The sequence below is a fragment of the Neltuma alba genome, unplaced genomic scaffold (assembly GCF_004799145.2).
Source record: "Neltuma alba isolate B1F8T4 unplaced genomic scaffold, ASM479914v2 tig00011375_pilon, whole genome shotgun sequence".
Classification (NCBI taxonomy): domain Eukaryota; kingdom Viridiplantae; phylum Streptophyta; class Magnoliopsida; order Fabales; family Fabaceae; genus Neltuma; species Neltuma alba.
Window position 1 is genome coordinate 368,052 of NW_021636069.1, and position 22,782 is coordinate 390,833.

General features: G+C 31.8%; 1 pseudogene; it reads right to left on the reverse strand.

Moving 5' to 3' along the window:
- Positions 1-12,942: 12,942 nt before the first annotated feature.
- Positions 12,943-20,297, reverse strand: LOC114712569 (elongation factor 1-gamma-like; annotated as a pseudogene).
- Positions 20,298-22,782: the final 2,485 nt, after the last annotated feature.

Here is a 22,782-nt window from a genome sequence, read left to right on the forward strand (position 1 = left end):
ATGAATATAGAGATAAAAATACCTACCATGAAGGAAACTATAAGAAACTAATGAATAAAAAGGAAAAAATGCTGCAAGAAACTAATTAAAAATAAGGTAAAATTATAGTGTCTCACATATTAGTTTTCTCCACGTATATTACATATGTGGAAATTCAATACCTTGCTGACTTAGGAAAAAAAAATACACGTGAAATTAAGCGCAATGAAATATCCATTACACATGCATAAATTCAAATAGTGATTTCTGACTTACACACACGTGAAATAAGGTACGTACGATTAAATATCAAGATTATTCATATTCAAAAGATTAAAAAGCGACCTATTGCTGGCTTTCTTATCCCCGCTCTTGCATCTTATAATGGTGGATGAAGTGACATATTCAATTTTCACAGAATTGAAACAGGCTTCCTCCAATTGAAAGAAGGGAAGCAACCAATGATACAGGATTGATTGGCTGTCGGACCGGCGGTGGTTGAACCGGATATGGAGGCGGATGATGGGATGGCGGAAACAAATATTGAGGCGGATAATGGGATGGTGGTGGCGGATATGGTGGTGGCGGATATTGATAGGGTTGCGGCAGTGGTGTATATATAGGCAGATAATGAGACGGCGGCGGCGGCGGACGATATGAAAGAGAATGATGGAAAACTGGTGGAAGCCAGTATGACAATGTTCGATCTGTAGAGAAATTATGTGAAGAATGATAAGGATGTCGCGGGTAGCTTAGTGGGTTCGAGTTTGCCGACGAAGATGATGGATCGGGCCGCTGCATACAAGATCACTTCAAATGTTCAACACTTACAAGTTATTTGATAACAATGGGAGTACTCTCCATGCTCATCTAAAAAGATGAAGACCCGATAACAATTCTGCCCAAATATTTATGAATTGCTATTGCCCTAAAAAATGAGAAGTGTAATGTTTGGAAATTGATCATTTCCTCAACCCTTCCCCTCCTTTAACCCTCTTTCTCCCTTCATAATTATTCGATTAAAATTTAGGAAAATTGTTATGAAGTCTCAAGCAAAAAACACAATTACTTAAGTGTCCTAGTGATAATAGAGCATGTTACAATGACAAGTTTTAAAGTAGTAAATGACAGCTACTTACTTGTCATTAATATTTACTTATAATTATTTTCTTTTCTTGGAAACTCAGTGTAACTCTCCCTTAATTTTAATAGTCTAAATTTAACATTTTATAAAAATATTAGGCTAAAGTATATATTTAGTCATTTAATTTTGTATCAGATTTCAATTTGGTTGCTTAACTTCAAAAATTATATTTTTAATCTTTTAACTCTAAAATTGTTGGTCTTAAATGATGATTTGTTTGTAATAGTCATGATTGTTTTGAAAATTAAACTTAATATGTTAGTATTTGAGAATGTTTTATCAACATCCAAGTCCTCAATATTATCATATTTTGTTACTGTTTTTAGAGTTAAAGGACTAAAAATATGCTTTTTAAAATTAAGGGACTAAATTGAAACAATGTACAGAATTAAAAGCAGAGTATAAAAAACCGGACCAGACCGGCCGGTTCAATCGGAAAACTGGCGAACCGGTCATTGGTCTGGTCTGGTTCATGGATTAAACCGGGAACCGGTTCGAACCGGATTGAACTGGTCAAACAGGTGTGAACCGGTAATGAACCGGTTTGAATAATTATATTACTATTTGTCATATTTTTTTTCATTCAGCTTCTAATATCTCATTTATTATATATTTAAATGAATTTTAATGATAATTTTGGTATCAATAGCTATTAATTTTAGTTATTGAGGAATTATAAAGATCAAAATTCTCAATATTGTTGTACTTTATTATTATTACAATCAAATTATTATTGTATTTCCTTATATTTTGTTATTAGTGATTATTAGTATTGTTATATTTTGTTATTTTCAATCAAATTATATTATTTTAATATGACTGGTTTGATCCCGGGTTGATCTCGATCTGACCCACTAACCCTTGAACCACTATCTCAACCGGTTTAGTATCCGGTCCGGTTTTTTGTTCCTTAGTTAAAAGACTAAAAATATACTTATGCAAAATATTATTATAACTTTATATAATAATAGATAAATAACTTTGAAGTGTTGAAATTTGATCTAAACAATTCATAACTAGTGTAAGCAACTATTAGAAAGTAGATTGTCTCCACTTTTTTTTAACTATAATTATAAACTCTTCGTATCAAATTTTAGCAGCTCAAATTTATTGAAGGTAAAATAGTATCGAAAACCTTAATATTATTTCTCAGTTGTATCCAACAACCTAATCTTATTATGCATATAACATCGTGATGTTATTTTCAGTACACTAATCTTATTTATATTGCATTCAGCACCCTATACCATAAATAATATTAGAGAATTGGATGTAATTGAAAATTTTAGGGAGTGCTGGATACAATAGAAAACTAACATCATGGTGCTGATGCTACTTTACCCATTTATTTATGTATTTTGTAAGTAAAATTATATAAAACGTTAAATCTAGACTATTAAAATTTTAATCCAATGGTAGTAAAAGGAAAAGAAGGGTGTGGGGAAGGAGGGTAGAGGAGATAATCCATTCTCATAATATTTATTATATTTATTTTGTCAATTCTTAACAATACCTTTTTTTTTTTTTTTTAGAATTTTGGAGGGCATTTTTCATACGCAAAATTACTTTTTGTGTTCCGTCCTACCTTTTTATGTCGTTTTACATATAAGAGAGACAAATACCATCGCAATAACTTCTATAATTCAAAACAAATATCAAAGGGTTAAGGAATTAGTTTTATCCTGCTGGTAAAAAAAAGGAATTATTTTATCCTAAAAGTATACACGTAGGAGTTATGAGCATTCAAATTTTTTTTCCTGCTTTATGTTGCTCCAAAATTATTAAAAAAAGAGTAACGTCATTCTTTCGTTAAAAATGTTTAAGGTTAACATTAGTTTTTTTTAATGTAAAGAGTGACATTAATTGTTTTTTTTTTTTTCAATACTTAATATCGAGCAATTTTTTTTCCTAAATAACCATAGCTTTTACGCAACTATTAGCTGCTACAGATAAATAAAAATATATTATTTTTATACTAGTTGAAGTTAACTCATTTGTTTTAAATTCACTATCCTGTTTCAAACCAACTAGTCAACTTCACTAACCACGTTATCATGTGAGGAATAATTGAGGATTATGCTTTTATCTATGTTTTGAGAAAAGGATAATATAATCAAGTCAGATCAATAATAATTGAATTCGACTCAATAATATTTAAGATCTGATTTTTGCAATACGATTAAAAAATTAGTCTAATAAGAGACAAACATTATGAAGGTTTCAAGTTACGGTTGTAATTTTCTCTAATTATCATGACAAAGTTGATTCTATAATAACTAACCTCGGAAGGTCTACACTGCAATGCAAGTTGTAATTCACCATATCTGCGAAAGGAAAATTGATATCTTGTAAATTTCCTCGGGGAAAAAAAAAATCTAAATCAAACATAAGATGTGCTTAATTACCTATTATTTTCTTTTTGAAAGGGATAAGAGGATTCTTCAACACCTTCTGAAACGACACTATGCAAACAAATCCTGGAAGTTTCAAAATATACAATACATAATAAGATTAAAAATTGAACAAAAAGGGCAATTTGGTTCAGGTTTTTTTTTTGCATTTTAATTTATCTTTGTTATTAGAATATTAGGTTCTGGTTAAAAAAAAACAAGAATATTAGGTGAGCCCTAAAGCTTCAAGCTCTAAGCTGAAGAGTGATATGAATGTGTAGAAATAACCAAATTATTTGGTTATAAAAAGAAGAATATAGCAAGCTATAAATTATCATTTTTTAATTAAAAAAAACAGAATTACCTGCCACTGCCCATAAAATCATTATAATCGAAATTAGTCTGAATATCCTTCCAAACCACGAATTTAAGCTCGTTCAGGCCTTCAATTAGTGGGAAGCCGGCCCTATTTGGATAAATGGTGTTCGTTCCACCATCTGTGGCAATCAAAGGTAGAAAATTAACACAAGTTAATAGAACACTAACATATAAATAATATTTTTGTGAATGTCTATATATCTCCCATTATCTCCTATATCTCCTCTTATCTTTATATCCTGCAATTATTTCATATTATTATGTAATCTATAGATTCTGTCAAAGATGTAAAGCTGTGTCTATAAATAGAAGTCATGTATAATGTATGTAGTACCTTGAATAGAAAGAGAAATACTCATGTCTTTTGTTCTCCTTTATTTTCTACTTTTTCTTTAGTTTCGTAGCACCCATGTCATTTTAGAAATAAAAAATAATGTTTTTTTTACATTGGTGTAATGCATATGACATGCTGCAAATTTAAATATTTAATTTCCTCCCGTCATTTTTATATGCACATATTAATAAATTTAGATAAATTAAAGAAATTAGTTAAAATTAATTATTTCTCATCAAATATAAAAATTACTTTCACTAAAATTCATTGGTTATTAGAATTTTTTTATTAGTTGGGAAATTTTATATAATTAGTTAAGAATATAAGTTGGAAAAATTAATACTTTAAACAAAACATATAATAATGTGAAATGTGTTGGAGGTCCCTCTAATAAAGATAAGAGGAATTATGACTAAGAATTCACCTTGACTTGGCATTGTAATACAGGTAAGGTCACCATATTGAAAACAAACGTACAATGGTTGGCTCCTGGGATACAATTCTTGAGATATGTTGCATCCTCGGACTTGAGAGAGGCAAGATTCAGAAACAAAAGATGAGTTTGATTTTAGAACATAATTTAAGGAAAGGGTTAAGGTTCATCTAATATGCTAAAATATTTTTCTAGGTACATCCAGTACTCTAAAGTATTTTAAGGCGTATTCAACACCTTTAAATATTTTTTTTCAAGTACGTCAAACATCATAAATTATATTTTGGCACAATTAACACATTGAAGTATTTTTTTTCCAGGTGTGTCCAATACCCTAAATTATTTTTTGATGCATTTAGCATCCTAAATTGCTAAATGTAAACTTGCACAAAAAAATACTTTAGGATAATATATACACTTGAAAAACAATACTTTATCTTATAGATGCACCACAAAATACTTCATAATACTGGATGGCTCTAGAAAAAACTTCAGTGTGTTGAATGTATTTTCATCCTTAAGGAAATAAAAGTATCAAGCTAAGAAACAATAAATGCAGAAAGATATGGCTTTTTTTTTTTTGTTCCACTCATCAAAAGAAAAGGAAAGAAAGAAAGATAGGGTTTCATAAGTTATACCAGTAACCTCAAGGTGGTGGACATGGATGATGGACGACGTCATACTTATATATGTATATGCAAGAAGAGGTTTATAATGAGGAATTGAATATGAATTAGGAACTATGAAATCTCTTCTAATTTATAGGGAAATTCGAGCTTCTACAGTCACACACACAGTCCACAGAGAGAGAGAGAGAGAGAGAGAGAGAGAGAGAGAGAGACTTATAATGATACCTGTATTCAGTAGACCGACTGAGTCAATTTCAAATTTTCCATCAACGCATTGGGTAGTTGGTCGTTAATTAATATAGGCAGCCAATTGGAATGGGTCTAGTTAACTACTACAAGACTTACTTTTAAGAGTTTAATTAACAAGCCAGGATTTCACAATGAACAATAATAATCATAATTATGTGCATCTTAACAAAAATATCCTTAATTATTTTCATTTAAGAGCTTTTAAGAGTTTGTTTTGTGTGTGTGTGTGTGTATAATGAGGATGATGAAGATGGAGAGTAAGATATATTGGCATCCTACTATCCTACAAATTTTTACTAAAAAGTAGTTGTCAGTTTAGGCAATTGTACATAATTTCGGTTGCAAATTAAACACTCAAGTTTTAGGGGTTATTTTAGTGAATTGCAACTGAGAGTATATATTTACAATTATCTGAATTGATATTTGAAATTTATCTATAAATAAAATTTTTAGCAACTAAATATCGTTCTTTTAATAATTATTGGATCACATTAGCCAATTTCGGTGATCACATATCAGCAATGGCTGGAAATAGGTTTATGGACTCCAAATGCTATTCCAATATTGCCTTATTATTTGTTTGATAACATATCAGTTTTGGATGGCTTCGTCTTTAGCTTGATTTGGAGAGGAGTGATTATGAAAGAGGACGAGTGTGAGAGAGACGTGAGTAAATAGTTTGAGGATTTTCATCAGAAAAATACATTTTTAGTATTGATAGTGCTTCAAACATGATTATCTCTAATAAAAAAATATATTTGTTTTAACAAGAAAAATAGTGTTTAAACATTATTTAAATTTGAATAGATTGAAATGGGATGCATACAATATATTCATTTTTTCCAAATTAAAAAAAAAGAAATGCTTTGATAGCATTATATTGAAAAAGAATCCCATTTTGACATTTTCATATCACGGCAGGCTAAGGGCCCCGTATGCACATGGAAAACTTAAAATGACATGTACTAAAGCTGGAGAAGACTCAGTAGAGAGGCTTGACTTGTAAAGCTAAAGTAACGGTTTGTCAATGCGGTAGGGTAGGTACAAGGAAAATATTGTCAGGACTCAATCAATCAGTTGGGTGGAGAGAATTTTCCAACGAAATCAATATCACTATGATTTTATTTATTTCTAAAGGCCCCGCATGCACCTGGGAAACTTAAATGACATGTACTAAAGCTGGAGAAGACTCAGTAGAGAGGCTTGACTTGAAAACCTAAAATAACGTTTCGTCAATGCGGTAGGGTAGGTACAAGGAAAATATTGTCAGGACCCAATCAATTAGCTGGGGGAGGGAATTTGCCAACGAAATCAATATCACTCTGATTTTATTTATTAGTTACTTACAACGTATTTTATTAAAATTAAAAAATCTTAAAATTATCAAATCCATCTAAAATTTAATAAATTTTTAATTTATACCTGTTAAATATACATACTTTAAAAGTTAAAAGTAACGTATATCAATATTTAATGAGGGTTAAAGGAAAAACTATTTCCAAATGCATAATGTGCTGCTTCAACGCCAAAGGGAAAAACTAATAATAACAAATTAATGACATGTTATATATATACACACACATATATAAAATATTAGGATCAAAAAGCTTTTTTTATTTGCCAATAGATAAGATGAGAGTGGTGCTAATCATATGGAGATACCATGTCCATCCTTCTACAAGCTGATGAGTTAGTGATTTAAACTTTTTTTAATTAATGGTAGCGTCTTTTAAATGTTAAGTTTGTGTTTTTTCTCTTATGGTTAAGGTCTTTAAGTTGTTCATCAGAAATTTTTTTTGAAATTGTAGTTTATTTTTTTAATCATGATAGAGTTTTTAATGTTTAGTTAAATTTTTTTTCTCCTATATATGAGTAATTTTTCTAATTGTAGTTTAATTATTTACTACTATAATAGAATTTATAAATAAGTTTTTTACATTTCTATCTTAGTAGTATTGTAAGATGATTTGAAATGGTTAAGTGTACAGTGTGTGAGGGTAAGTGTTACCATTTTCTTCTTAGCATGTTATTACATCAATTGACATTTGTGTGGTATCACCATTACCACAAAAGATAATTTTTGTCTCCTTTCAAAATCAAAAGAGAAAATCTATCAATATTCGTTTGTCTGCCCAAAACAGACAAATATAAAGCCTTATGTTCGTCTGTTGCCAATAACAGACGAATATAAGACCCTATATTTGTCTGTTCTAAAGCAACAGATGAATATATAAGGTGATATATTCCTCTGTCCTTATATTCATTTGTTGCCTAGCAAATATATAAATATATTTTTGTTAAAAACTGAAAGTGTGCCCTATTCGTGACGTTTCTCTTCTTCTTCTTCTTCTCAGCTAGAAGTAGCTCACAAAGCCTGATCATTTCTTCGGTTAGCAGCAAGGATTCGCAGGCTCCTCCTTTGCCCCTCTTGTTCTCACGAGCTTTTTCTTTTTCTCTTGTTCGGGGATCGCTAACCTTTCTTCCCACCCTCCTCCTCTTCTCCACGGACGCACAGCACAGTGTTGTCATTTCTCCCTTTCTCTCATTCACGTGATGAAGCACCCATGAGTTAGCTAGAGGAATACCTTTGGGAATATTTTTTTGACATTGTTTGGTGGGTAAGTTGAAAAATTTTTCTTCTCCCTTGATTTTGAGTTGCATTAGCATGGTGCAAGGGTGAGTTGATATTTCTGAATATTGTGTTCTTATGTTTTAATTCATTCCATTTAAGGAATTGTATTTTGGAAGTATGAAACTTTTATAGATTTATGTTGAAAGAGATTGTGTTGGGCAAAGGATTTGAAGGTTAAAATATTTTCTGAACTTGATTAAATGTTAATGCACACAAGGTGTTTGTGAAAATGCCTAGGAGAAAACTTTGGTTGAAATTGGATATATAGTCAATCTTCATGGTGAGTTTTTGAAAGCCATGGAATAGATTGTGTTGAGAAAGGTATTTGAATATATCTATATATCTATCTATCTATCTATATATGTTAGTTAGGAATGTGATATTTCATTTTAGACTTTCTTCAGTTGTTGTTGATTGTTTAGTTTAAGCTATAATTGTACAACATTTTGTAAATATTATTACACACAAGATGTTTGTAAAAAAGTGTAGGAGAGAAAGCATGAGAAGTTCTTGTTATATTTGATTGGATTGTCATTGAGAATGGTTGTTAGTTATAGTACAAAGCCAATGAATTAACCAAAAGGTATTTGATTATATTGTAATTTAAGGATGAAGCATGCATGCTTGCTATCATGATAAGCCTTTGGAATGTATATAACATATTTGTTAAAATGTTGGTTTCAATGGTTGACCTTTTATATATATATATATATATATAACTTATTTTTTTTATTATCTTGTAGGTAGTTAGTGTTGGAGGAGTGCTTCAAACTCTATTACTAGAAGAAAGCTTGAGTTGGATATGACCTTAATTAATATTATAGGTAATCCTTCATTGCTTGTAGGTAATAATTAGGATTAAAATGTCTATTTAAAATAAGTTAGACTATTATTAGATTTTTTGTTTTTAAACTTTCTTGTGTTCTATGACTAACTTAGAGTGTTTAATCTTTTTTTTACTTAACTAAACTAATTATGACGTTATTGTTGTTATTTGTTTTGACCCATAAAATAATGAATTGTGAGTTTTATTTATATGAAAAGTGTGACATAATTTAGTTTTGTTGAATTGCTCTCATTGTTGTTAGAGTCTGCTTTGTTTCTGTTCATATGCTTTAGAATTGTAGGTTGTAATGATAAAAATTGACAATGCAAATAATTCCATGTTTTCTGTAAAAATATATATATATATTTGTCCGTTCATGTCAGAAATAGACAAATACAGACTCTTATATTCATTTGTTCATGCTAGAATAGACGAATATAGGAGCTTATATTCGTTTGTTCACTCTCATCTGTTCTAGAGTGAACAGACAAATATAAGGTTCCTATATTCGTCTATTTTGGTCTCAACAAATGAATATAGGCTCATTTTTTCATCTATTGGTAACAGACAAATGAGCACCTATTATCTATGTCTCATTTATCAATATCTCCCCATAAACAGACAAAAAAAGTCATTCAAAATAGACAAAATGAATTTTTTATAGTAGTGTACTAACAGGAGAGGTACCATTGGAACATAATAGCCAGTACCATGTATTGATACTTCTATATCATCTTTATTAAGCACATTCATATACAAAGATCAAAACACATTAGTAACTTGGTGCATTATTTGGAACCAATTTATGTAATAATGTGTTTAAAGCATACGAATCTCCTCATATCAAACACCAAGAATTACCACATTAGCTTCATTAAAGACCAATATCAAGAAACAAAAAAACTAAGTCATAATGATCATGACATACACTATTAACATAACATAACAATAATACATAACAATTAAAAAAATTGCATTAATAGTCATAATATAAACATAACATCATAGTTATAATATAAACATTCCATTAATGATGGAAACGGTTAAATAGAGTTCAAAGTTGTGCTTCCAACATATCAACACGCTTAGTTACTACAAAAAATGTATAGATTCATAATGGTTCATTCGTAGCTGTTGTGGTTTAATTATGTAAAGTCACTACAAATTTGTAATAGTCTGACTCCAAGCTTGTAGTAGTTTTGGCAAGATAATTGCTCCAAATATAGTGCCATATCGGCTTTTCTAGTGGTTTTTTTCAATTCCAATTCTTACCTCTCAATGCTTCATGCCAAACAAAGCCCATGGTCTGATATAGAACACTAATGTGATTTTGCCTTTGTTCTTCACCAAAGCATATTGTATTACAAGACCAACTTATATATCTTGGTTAATGGCTAGTACTCTATTGACACCTTCTTAGTGGAATCACCCACAAGAACACACTTGATTTTGTTCCCGGTACATGAAGTATATGGAGAAAAGAGTCATCACAAAGTAAACATTGTCAACATAAAACCTTAGAACCCATGTACACTAAATCACAATTGAACATAATTTTGTGTCCTCCAATCACAATAATGAAAGAAAATGAGTGTACATGCCCTTTTCTTTAGCCAAGTGCAAGTTTGAATACTAACTAACGCACCACACACACCTATCTTAAATAGACAACATAATCATATCAAATGGCTTCAAACTATTGCAAAGAAGAAGGTTATTAAATCTCTAGTTTCTTAAAACTATTTTTACACAAGTCAAGATAGAATCCTCTCGCATATGTACCTCATACGTCATAAAATTCACCTTTAAAAAGCAAATTCAAATACTTTCACTGATGATAACAAACTATAAACCTCTAACTTGGAAGCCTAGCGACCACTCTCTCCTAATAGCCTCTGTAGAGATCGAATTAAAGCAATAATGTTGAGGCATTAGAACAAGTTATTACATATATTGTGTTAAAAACTATATGTGTGTATATATATATATATTATATAGATATGTGGGGCAACAATATTGATAAATTGATATATTGTGATTTTTTTGTACCTAAATATTTTATTTCTTATATATATACATATAAATGTTGTCATATATACATAAAATATTATTATTATTTAATTATTATGTTACGGATTTTATTGCTAGTCTAACAAATTGAGTCATGAAAACTGCAACCCGCTATATGTCAAAAATTTAAAAAAACTGATGGTGTCAATTTGATATTAAGTGAATCGGTAGTTTCAAATTGTTATAGTCATAATTTTGATCAAGGAATTTGTGTCCGAAAGATTGGCTCTCATAGACAATAATCTATGCTTTTCATATGGCTAAAGCAAATAAGATTGCTTTGTAATCTGTGACTTTGTGGGGCTGCAACACAAAATCAAAATGGGAATCTCCAAGGTATATTTGCATTTCATATGAGCCAAAGTCTCTGTTTTGTTTTGTTTTTTTTTTCCTTTTTAGTTTTGTGACAAGCCAAAGGTGTCTTTGATTATCACAATCATTACTGGTGCCAATTTTTTTATGATTTTGCTAGAAAATTTTATTTTCCTCTTACAACTTCTCCACGATGACTTACCTAATTGAATTAGCAGATTATATTGCCGCACTATCAATTTTCTATACGTTAATTTAGTAGCGAAAGATGATCTTTGCAAAGTATGATCAAGGTAATTTTATACACTTTTCCTTTTAATTAACTTTATTATTTTCATCTCAAAATGTAATCATATACGTAGATTGTTCCTTTTATATAATATTCTGACATAATGCACTTTTTTTCCGGTAAATGCACGTTTCCGTTTAATTGGTTACATAGATTATGATGAAAATTTAAGTTTATTTAGAGAGAATCTCATTATTCAGTCCATTACATAGGCTTTGCTAGACCTAAAAACCTATAAAACCTAATTTTTTAAGTTTATTTTAGATTTTAATTTTTTTTAACTTCAAATTAGGTCATATCTCTCTCAAGCTTAAACCTAAACCACAAAAAAAAAAAAGGTTGTATAGAGGCTCAAGCTTTAAGCCTATGGATGTTACGAGCTCTCAGTCAAAGTCTGCCTTAGATTATTCATACCCTTATGGCAAAGTAAGATTTTCTTTAGAGAGTTATTAGGATTTGACCAATAGGAATTAGGTCTAGCGAGAGGGGTTAATTCTCCACAACGTGATAAATCAAAGTTTGAATCTCCATTAGGAGAAGTGCCCCCATTTAATGCCAGACAGTATTTTGGACATGATTGCCTTCAATAGGAGAATACTTTTCTGTACCTACCAAAAAAAAATTAGGCCATTTAGGTGAATGCACTTTAATTATTAATTTCATTGAAATTCCTCAATACTTGAAACACTATTTCTCTAATTTATTATAATTATCCCATCATAATAATGAATATATTTTTGACATAAGTTATAAAAGAATTGAAGCCATTTATTCCACCCAACATAATTTAATATTTTTAGATCGCTGGCTAGTTCTATCTCAACCAAACGTGGAAAATCAATGTTATTCTCATCTAATTTTATGTTAACCCAAACATGTATATAAACCACATTCCATTTTTGTTACATAATCAAAGAAAAGTATATCTTGTAATTACCCTGTCAACGGAAAAATTAAAATAATAAAAGTGCATAACAAGCGAAACTTGTATCTTTGTGATAAACTCTCTCCCCAGTGAAATGGCCTTTGTAACCAAGTGTCCTTCACATCATATTCAAAACATACTCATCGTTATAGTAAGTCAGCATCATGGGATGATCTTAATTCAAAAGTATCATTAAGTAACTACATTTGTAAGTTTAATAACAACTTAAAATACAAAACAAAATAGACAAAAGCTAATTGGAAGTGAAACATCCTAACACAAGCATATTAATAACAATATCAATTTTCATGATCTTCAAAAAAAAAAAATCAACATTCGTGCAAGTGTAGCATTATTTGAAGCACTTGGCATCCAATAAAGTTTCACCTTCAAAAGGTTCGTGGTCTTCAATCATCTGATTGACACGTTCCTTTTGAGCTTCATCAATGATATCAACTTTCGTCCACTAATACAACCACTACAAAAAAATAGAGTTTAAGTAACGACTTTTGGTGGTGACAAAAAAAGTCATCGTAGAAAGTGGACTTTCAGCGGCAACAATAAAAAGTCGCTGCTGAAGGTAGACTTTCATCGGCGACTATTAGTGTCGCCATTGAAGGTCTGACTTTCAGCGGCGACTTTCTAATGTCGCCGCTGAAAATATAATCCAATAATATATTTATTTTACAATAATAATAAACAAATTCAATCTAACTCAACGGCAAGACGATTGGACACGAAAGGAGGTGGTCACAAGTTCAAACCCTGAAGAAGACACATTTAAGATGAAAATATTTGGGCGGTGATGTGGCAGGGAGGGGTGACGTGGCATGAGAGTGGTGATGTGGCAATGACGTAGAGGCAGTCGACGATGACATGGAGGTGGCTAGTGGTGATGTGGCATCCGATCAGTGATGATGTGGCGACTAGCAGAGATGAGGTGGAGGCGGCCGGTGATGACGTGGCATCGATGGTGATGATGTGGCGTTAGTAAAGCTAATTTTTCTTAAGCATCACTTTCAGCGGCGACAAAAAAGTCACCGCTGAAAGCCACTTTCAGCGGCGATTTTATTGTCGTCGCTAAAAGTCACTTTTGGCGGTGATACTTTGTCACCGCCAAAAGTTCTTTTAGCGGCGACAATAAAATTGCCGCCGAAACAAGCTTTTAGTAGCGACAAATGTTGCCGCTAAAACTTCTAAAAGTCGCCGTTGAAAGTATTTTTTAGCAGCGACTTTTTTTATCGCCACTAAAAGTTTTCAATCACGGTCACTACGGCAACGATTTTTCCGCGGCGACTTTTTGTCACCGTTGAAAGTCAATTTTTTTTGTAGTGAACTCCATTTGTAACATCACGAATTTTAGGCCTAGAAGTATCATTAGCCTAAAAAGAGCAGACTACTAGACCCCTTGTGGTAGGAGTGATTTGAACATTTTTAGTCACCTTGGGTTAAATAAAAAAAAACCAAATTACACAGTAAAGTACAAGTCGGGTCGTGTCTCTTGAGGAGCCTTTTATTAGTTTTTAAGTTAACTAAATGACAAAAGCATTAAAAATAAAGGATTTGAAAAGGGATTTTTTTTCTTTTTATAAAACTAATTATGAAATAAAGAAATAATTCTAAACTACTTTTTTTTTGTATTTTTAATAAAAAGAAAATGAAAAATGCAAATTTGGATTATTTTTAGAAAATCAGTGATGAGAATGCTTCTTAAAAAAAGAAGAAGCTATTCTTACTTAATAAAAAAAATAGAAGTAAAATAACACACCAAGTTAAAAAGCAATCCCATATACGGTTTGGGTCAAGTAAACTTAACATTTGATTATACTAAACGGTAGGTAGTAATCAAATTATTAAGCCATCTTTAGAAATAACTTGATGTGGAATTTAAATTGAATTAATAAGACTTGTTTTCCTCTTAAAGAATGCTTACGAAGACACTCAGTTGCAATACATCTTAATTATAAAATCCAACAACATCCTAGATAAAATAATTTTAATGAATACAAAGGAAATATATATAAATTCAAATACCAAGTAATACAACTCAAGTTAAACTGCAAAAATTCAATTAACAGAAATTATAATGCATAATCTCAATCTCCAAATCAAATAAGAATATTCCTAACACAGGAAAAATCTAATGAAGTCCAAGAGAAAATTAATTAGAAAACTAAATGCTCCCCTAGTTGAAACTCCAAGCTCAAGCTCCTCCTCCATCTCCAAGAAGGACAATGGGATTAGCCTCTCATGGCTCTAGAAGAATCCACAATATGTTTGAAATAATGAGAATTCATGGAGGCTATGGTGAGAGAGTGGGTGTGGAAAATTTCTGCAGAAAGAACGAGAAATAATAGAGGCCGAAGGTGATGATGATGGTTATGGAAGAGGTGGACGACGCACCGCTACTGGTGAGGATTGAAGGGAAGATGTTGAAGGGGGTTGAAATCAGATGGTGTGGTTGCGTATTTGTGAATTGATGTTGGAAACGTGTGCATATGGCGTTGAGGAGGATATGAAGGCCGTGTATGAATATGGCAATTGATGGATTGGATATATGAATCGAATTTGAAGGAGGATTGGCGGCGTCTTTGGAATTCCAGGGTGCCTTTTCTTTCATGAATCAATTAAAATATAATAATTTGATGCCTTGATATTCAAGTTGTTTGTGTCTCCAATTTCCTTTTTTTATTTTTTCCTTCTTCCTTTCAACTTTCCTATTATCTTTATTTTTTTTTAAGGCTTGCAAAAGATAAATTGAGATACTATCATAAAGCCCAAAATCATTTATTTAAAAGGAGATAAAAATATGATAAAATTTTCTTTTAAATTTCTAATTTCATGCAATCAGTATTTAATTCAAAATATCCACAATCAATGCAATTTATCCTACTTTAATTGATAAATATCTCCAAAAAGATATCAAATATCAAATAATATATTAAAATAGGGATTTATCAAGGAGTCTTAGAAGTTCCCAAAAGAGACAAAGGGATTCCCAAAGACCAAATTGCCAAGCAAAAGTTTTCTGGAACTGAGAAAAGAGGAAGATAGAGACTCTAGTAAAGTCTAAAGGCCTAGGAATGAGAAATAGAGATGAATGTAGGCTAAAAGTAATGTTAGAGGCCTCAATGAGGTGAATTATGGGGGAATGGCATGTGCAATTAATTTTAGAAAGATTGGAAATCAAACTCAAAAGTTAGAAGTTAATATGGTTCAAAGAGAACAAAGTATTGATGTTGTTAGTTACCATGACTCTAATAAATAAATGGCAATGTTTTTTTTGATACATTTAGGGCCATGAGACTTCAAGAAAGAGGAATAGCAAAGGTTAAAAAAGTAACCTCAAGGTTGGTAGTAAAAGGGAGCCAAAGAAGACGAGAAAACTTAAAGACACAAGATAGTGAACTTACCTTATTGTATGCTTGTGTGTTGAAGTTACTTGATGATGAATGAAAGCATGATTGATGAAATGTTGCTCTATTTCTTGTTTAATTTATGGCCATGTGTGTTTGAAATATTGAGCATATGAATATGATATTTTAAAGTATGGGAGTATGTGATACCAAGCATATCATACACTTGTATTTATCTTATATGCATGAAAGGTAATATTTGCTACTAAGATTATCCTGAATCTCACTATCCCTTAACCAACCATAATAGGTACAAAGAGTATGAGAGAAGAAATCATGAAGTGGAAGCAAGAAAAAGAGGAAAGAATTGAGAAAATGTATTATATTGCATTATGTAAATTGTATGCTAATATAGTTATGAACATGCCACTAATGTTATGTGATGTTAAATAATTATAATGGCATGTATAATTGCCTATAATGATGTATGGGAATGGTCTATGGATTGATGGAATGAAATTATGCATGAAAAGAATTAATTATGAATTATTAATGCAAGATTGGGGGATAAGTTATCCCTAAATGAGCCATGAAATAGTGACAGAGTAGAAGGAAAGCAAATGAACGAATCGGCCCATGAAATTTGGTATCATTAAAGTTCACATCCTAGACTTTTAAACAAGTTGTAGTTACTTAAAATGGATACATATACTAAGATTTATGATTAATCAAAGTTAAGGCAGAGAATTTAGAAAGTACAGTTTTCACCAAATAAACAATAAAGTTCACGAAATAAATTGTATGAACTTGGCAAGGGTTAAGTACAGATTTATATTTTTTTTCCTATAGAGAATTGAAAGAGCATCAAATATAATTTTGAACCACCTCAATATAATTTTTCTATAACTAGTTATGAATTTTCAAAATTAGATTGAAAATCTGAAATTAACTAGTGAATAGTAACCCTACGTAACCAAATGCAAATTTTCAGTTTATGGGCTTGTTTTGTCAATCGCTTGAACTGTAATACTTTCAAATAGGTACAAAAAGGGATTTAAGCAAGGTTGTTTCACCATGTCATTGCACTCATCAAGTATGAATTGTTGGATCTCTTTTCCTCAGAACAGCCACAAGCCCTTTACTTTAAAGGGTGGCTCCCAGCCAATAATCAACATCTTCCCAAAAGCATACTTACGTGCCAAATCTATCCGTTGAAGAAAACCAGTCACCTTATTTAAGGTCACAAATGAGACGGTATTCTCATCATTATATCTGTAATTGCAGAACCAGAGAGAGTACCCCTCAGCGTCGTACATGTCGTCCCAGAACCCTGCAAAATGAGCAAGACATTAGAATTGAACTAGCAGTGTAGTACAGAATTTTTTGAAAATTAAGAAATTGGTTACTTTTTCATAGAGATATTTATAAGAGTATAAATGATTATAAACACATGACTTAGGACAAAATCCTCATAACTTATGATAAGAGGGGGAAATGGGGACAAAACCACTCAAGTGTTTATCGTAGACAGCCCCGGGGTACCTTTCAATACTGCTTAAGTTTATAATCATTTATACTCTTATAAATATCTCTATGAAAAAGTAACCATTATCGTAGACAACCCCGGGGAACCTTTCAATACTGCTTAAGTTTTTTAACTTATCCCACTTCGTAATGTGTTTTCTCACCTTTTTGAGCACCTCCTTCCAAGCATCAATTGAATTCAGTAGATTTTAATTTTACCACCCATACGCCATCATTTCTTTAACTGCCTTTAATGTGTTCATTCTCATCTTGTATTTACTCCCATACTAGCTGTATCAGAATAGTGTTGCAAAGTTGTGGCCACAACACTGCACTAATGCAGCACCTTGTAGTGGAAATCAACTACCCCTGGTTCTAATTGATGCCTTTGTGCCATTGTTGCAATAGAATTCTAGCAGCTGCAATACACAGATTGCAGTGGACCACGATTCAGAACCATGACACAACCAAGTCAGCAATCAGGAAGGGCAAACCAATCACTCACAGAAAACCCGTTTGTAGAATATATAAGGATGAAAGGAAATTGGACTAATTCACTAGATAGAATGAAATGGCGAATCAGCTCGTGTATAACAAAAGTAGTATATTCCTTGCGGATAAGAAATAAAATCTCAACTTGCATACCCAATAAAGCAAAGCCAAAAAATTTCAAATAATTGTTAAGTTGCAACATGTAAGCTAAGTATAACTTGTAGTCCTGACTAGCAGGCAATTATTGCACAACTGAAATAACATACCCTTGATAGTAACTTCCTAGAAGTCTGACTTTGTGTTTGAGTATAGTCTCTTCCATTCATCCAAAATAATTTTGCTTGGAGGTAGCAGATCAAGCGAATTCTTTAGCTTGGGCTTAGGTGCCTCTTCACCAATTTCTTCTGCTTTTGGTTTTACTGCTTCTTTTTTCACTTCTTTGTCAGCCTTGGCTTCCTCTTTCACCTCCTGCTTGGCAAGCTCTTTTGGCTATGAAGATTTTTAACAGCCTGAACAGGTAAGACAGATTCAATTTGCTTCACCTCACTAAGAATCTTTTGGAAATTTGGCTGATTAACCACGGTCTAAAAATACCCCTCAACATGTGGGAACTTAGAAGTAAATTTCTTAGTTATTACTTGGGTAAATCTGAAAACTAAGTTACTGTTAAAATGATATCAGCCATCATAACATGATGTCTGTCAAGGTAAGTGTTGGAAGCAAGATGTATATTCAAAGTATCTAGTGCCCTCTTTAGTGAAGAAATTGCTGTTTCCTCTACCTTTAAGAAGATAACAGGAAAACACGAGATTCAAAAAACATAAAATATGTCTCCATCCCTTACACAATATATAACTTTATTTTGGGAAAGCTAAAATGTAAAAGAATAAAGATCTTGATCGGAGGAAGGTACACAGAAAATCCAGCACGAGGTATAAACCATCGCAAGATGTTGGCATCTATCTCCAATGTTGCAAAATCAATCCATTGCTCAATATAGGCCTGCCAAGCTGAAGTTATAACTCATACCAATTACCTCTAAATAAATTAATACGATTCTCTTTTTTGTTTTGGGTGAGTATCCTAGGGTATCCACCAGCGGATCCGGTGACTAATCCTTTCGCTGGCTTGTGGGCACCTTGATGAGTAGGACAGCTGGCTTGGTGTTTTAAAGCTTTCTATGCCCAAGGTGAGGATCGAACCGTCAACACTTAGTTAATGGAGGATAAGCCCCTACCATTCAACCGCACACCCCCAAGTTAAATTAATAGGATTCTCTTGTTATTTAGACAATTTGTTAGAGCAAGCAAATTTGGTGATTGAGATTAAATTAGCCAATCAATAGACTTTAAGAATTGCATTGCTTACATATTCAATCAAGGTTGAGCCATAAAGAGGATTATCTTCCTTCAAATGAGTAACTGAAATAGGTAAGACCATGCCATCAAATTCTAGTCAAAACATCATTACATAGAAACACAAAGCACATGAAACCAGCCCCTACCATATCGTGCAATGGGGTTCATCTTTAAAAATTCACGAGTCTTGTTGGATAAACCCATCTCAAAGTTCTTCACTAATTCAACTTTGACACCATAGTACTCAGCAGTAATGAGTGCTTTGAAAGCATTTTTTTTGTATGCCCCGCATGAAGAACCTATATCACTAGAGGAGAAAAATTAACTACTCAAAAGCAACACACTGTAATTTTTTTGATAACTTCAGTAAAAGCAAAACCCTAAGTTGTTCCACACATACAATGCTTTAACTGGGGATAGAATTACTTCGGGAAAAACCAAGAAGCCTTTACAAAAGCAAGTAAGCAAAACATGATTGAATAAATGAGAAGAGAGAGACAAAAGTGTAAAATGAAACAGAAGCTGATACTTAATCAGACTTAGTTTTTATTTCATCTTTTATTCCCTCATTAAGAAGAATAATCCAAAAGCAATAATGAATTTGATCCCAAGCCTCCATCTGAATTCAAATAAGCAACGCCCATGACTATTCAAGTGCAAAAGAACACACATTGCATAATTGATTATACACTATATAACCTGCTAAAGATATCATCAAGACAGAATAGGAATGTTCTTTGGGGCAGGGGAGACTTCCTCAGAAAACCACTAGGGTTGCATCATTTGCTCAAACACAAATAGGGAAAAAAATCAGTTATCATGCTTTGAAAACTTCAATGCAAAATATCAAACAATAAAAAAGATTCATTTTAAGAACTAAATTTTCCAATCAAACAGTAAGCCATACAAAGCATCAATTACCAAAGAAAAACAAATTAGAAGCATAAGCAGAAATGTGAAGGACTTACGAGAGCCATGGTTGAGGAGAAAATTACTGCAGCAAATGCAAGTGGAAGTGAGACAGTGAGAGTAGAGAGCTTGCACGTCAAACAATAATATTCAGAGGATTAGGTTTTGGTCGACGAAAAGGTAGGGACGGTGTTAACCATAAGACATAGCTGGTTATAGTTGTGGGAATATTGGTTCGGTCCAGACTCAACTTTTCCGATATTAATAGAAAAAATTGGACTATTAGCCCTATGCTTTTACTAAATTTTGAAGTTGGTCCTTGTACATTAACAGTTTCCAAGCAACCCGTCACAAATTTTATCATTATATCCATTATTACTCCCTAGTTTTTATAACTCTTTAGGACACTTGATATTTGACTTTTTTTGCTATATCTTATATATCAAGTATCGAAGCAGCTAACTAATCCAAATTGAGACTTTGTAATCAAAATATCTTTCTCTAGTGATCTTTTTTAATAAGGTGGGAATAAGTCATCGGTTTGCTCACTGTGTAATCTAGTTAATCCATCATTAGACTAGGTACTATTGGATATTATTTTTTTGGTTATGCATATGTCATGATTTGTCCCTCAATAATCTGACTAATTGACACTACATTAGATGTTGTTTACCTTGTTCTCTGGTTATGGTCTTTGTATATGAAATTGATGACTTTGGAATTAATGTAAATGTTATAATTTGGAGTAACGAGACAAAGTTTGCTAACGAAAATTAAAGGAATGAAAGATGATTTTTCCATGCTAATGCTGGCTATATCTTCGTTGTTTTGTGGAATATTTGTGTTATTTGTTGTGAATATTCTCAAGGATAGGATTAATGACTAGATATTGATTGTTTTACTGGTATTAGTGTGTTCATGCACCTAAGCCTCATGCATAAAGTGCTTTTCAGTCAACGCACTACGATTATTTAAATTATATGTGAAGTTTAGGTATCATCAATATGTTTGAGTGTCACAAAATATCCCCCTGCTATGGTCCATGTGAGCATGACATCTCTTCACTTCTCTTGCAATTGGCCTTTTTATGGATATGCTGTATATGGTAAAAAATAAAAAATTGAAATACTATATTATAAGAAGTATTTACCAGAATGCTCTACTAGAACTCATTCGCAGCTGGAATGAATTCATATTTGTACACAAATTATTCATTCCAAGCACAACTTTCACTATGTGATAGATGTGATATTTATTTATTTATAATTAAAAGTGAAATCATTCACTGGCTGAAAGATTTTAGTTTTGTTCTTCATCATTAGAAATTGGTAGAATTATGATGGTGCAACACATTCAAGTTGAAATTTGATCATGATATATGTGCGCGTGTGCGCATACATGTGCACGCATGCAAGTTTGCGTACGTGTATGTGTGTGCTAACATCTTTCCTATACTTTGATCAAGTAGTTGGTTTCGACAAGTTGTCTAGATTATAACTTGCACTTTTTGTATGTGTTTCTAGTCAAACTTTCTACTCCAAAACTTGTGTTTATAGTGAAATCCTTCACTTATGTTTAATTCATATTCTCCCATCTTGTCAACAAATCATGCTGGCTCTACTTGCCTATATAGTTATGAATAGCACAACATGTGATGAGAAAACAAAAATAGCAAGTTGTTTCTTCAACTTCAAGTGATGTCCCTTCAAAATAGCAAGTTGTCTCTTCAACAACAAGTAATCCTTAACAAATACCAAGTAGACCAATCATAGGAGTAAGAGCTGAAAGAATTAAGGAAGTATTGAATAACTAATGCAAGGGACTTTGACCAAGAAAATGATAATTGGATCAACAAATTTGAATAAAAATGTTGAAGGCATGATTAATTTAAATTGAGCTATAACTGGAGATGTTGAACATGTTTTTGGCCTAGAAACTTCAATTTAATCAACTTAGACTAAATGTTACATGCAAGACTCTTTGGGTCTAAATAGTCACATGTTGGCTTGATAAGTTGGTTACATTTTATTAACTGCATTTGGGTAAAAATTAGTAATTAGTTGTAGGGGTGGAAATTAGCTAGGTTAGGGTTTAACTAGATAGGCATGAGCTTTTAACAAGGATATAAAGTTAGAGTTTATATGTAGGCTTTTTTTATGTTCAAGTTTGAGCCTTCAAAAGGCCAAAAGCCCTTTTAAAAAATTATTTAAAATATAGGCATTTAAATAGTTTTAAAAGCCTATTTCTTTGTAAAAAAACCATGCTCCTCAAATTCTATGTATAATCTTTCAAATCTATTTGAAAGCATACACTATCCCTTAATTTTGTTTGCCAGGGTTGTTATTTTCCCCCCCTAAGTTAGCATTTATTATTTTGAGCATATGGTTTTATGTTTCCTTAGCAATTAAGTCAAATTTCGAATTTATCTCTTTAAATACATCTCATTTTGTAATCAAACTTGAATTTGGAATTTGAAAAGTTTCTGTATGAATCTTTCAGACTTAAGAGTGGATTTTCTACATTAGAACTTCTTTTTTAAACTTAGATCATATC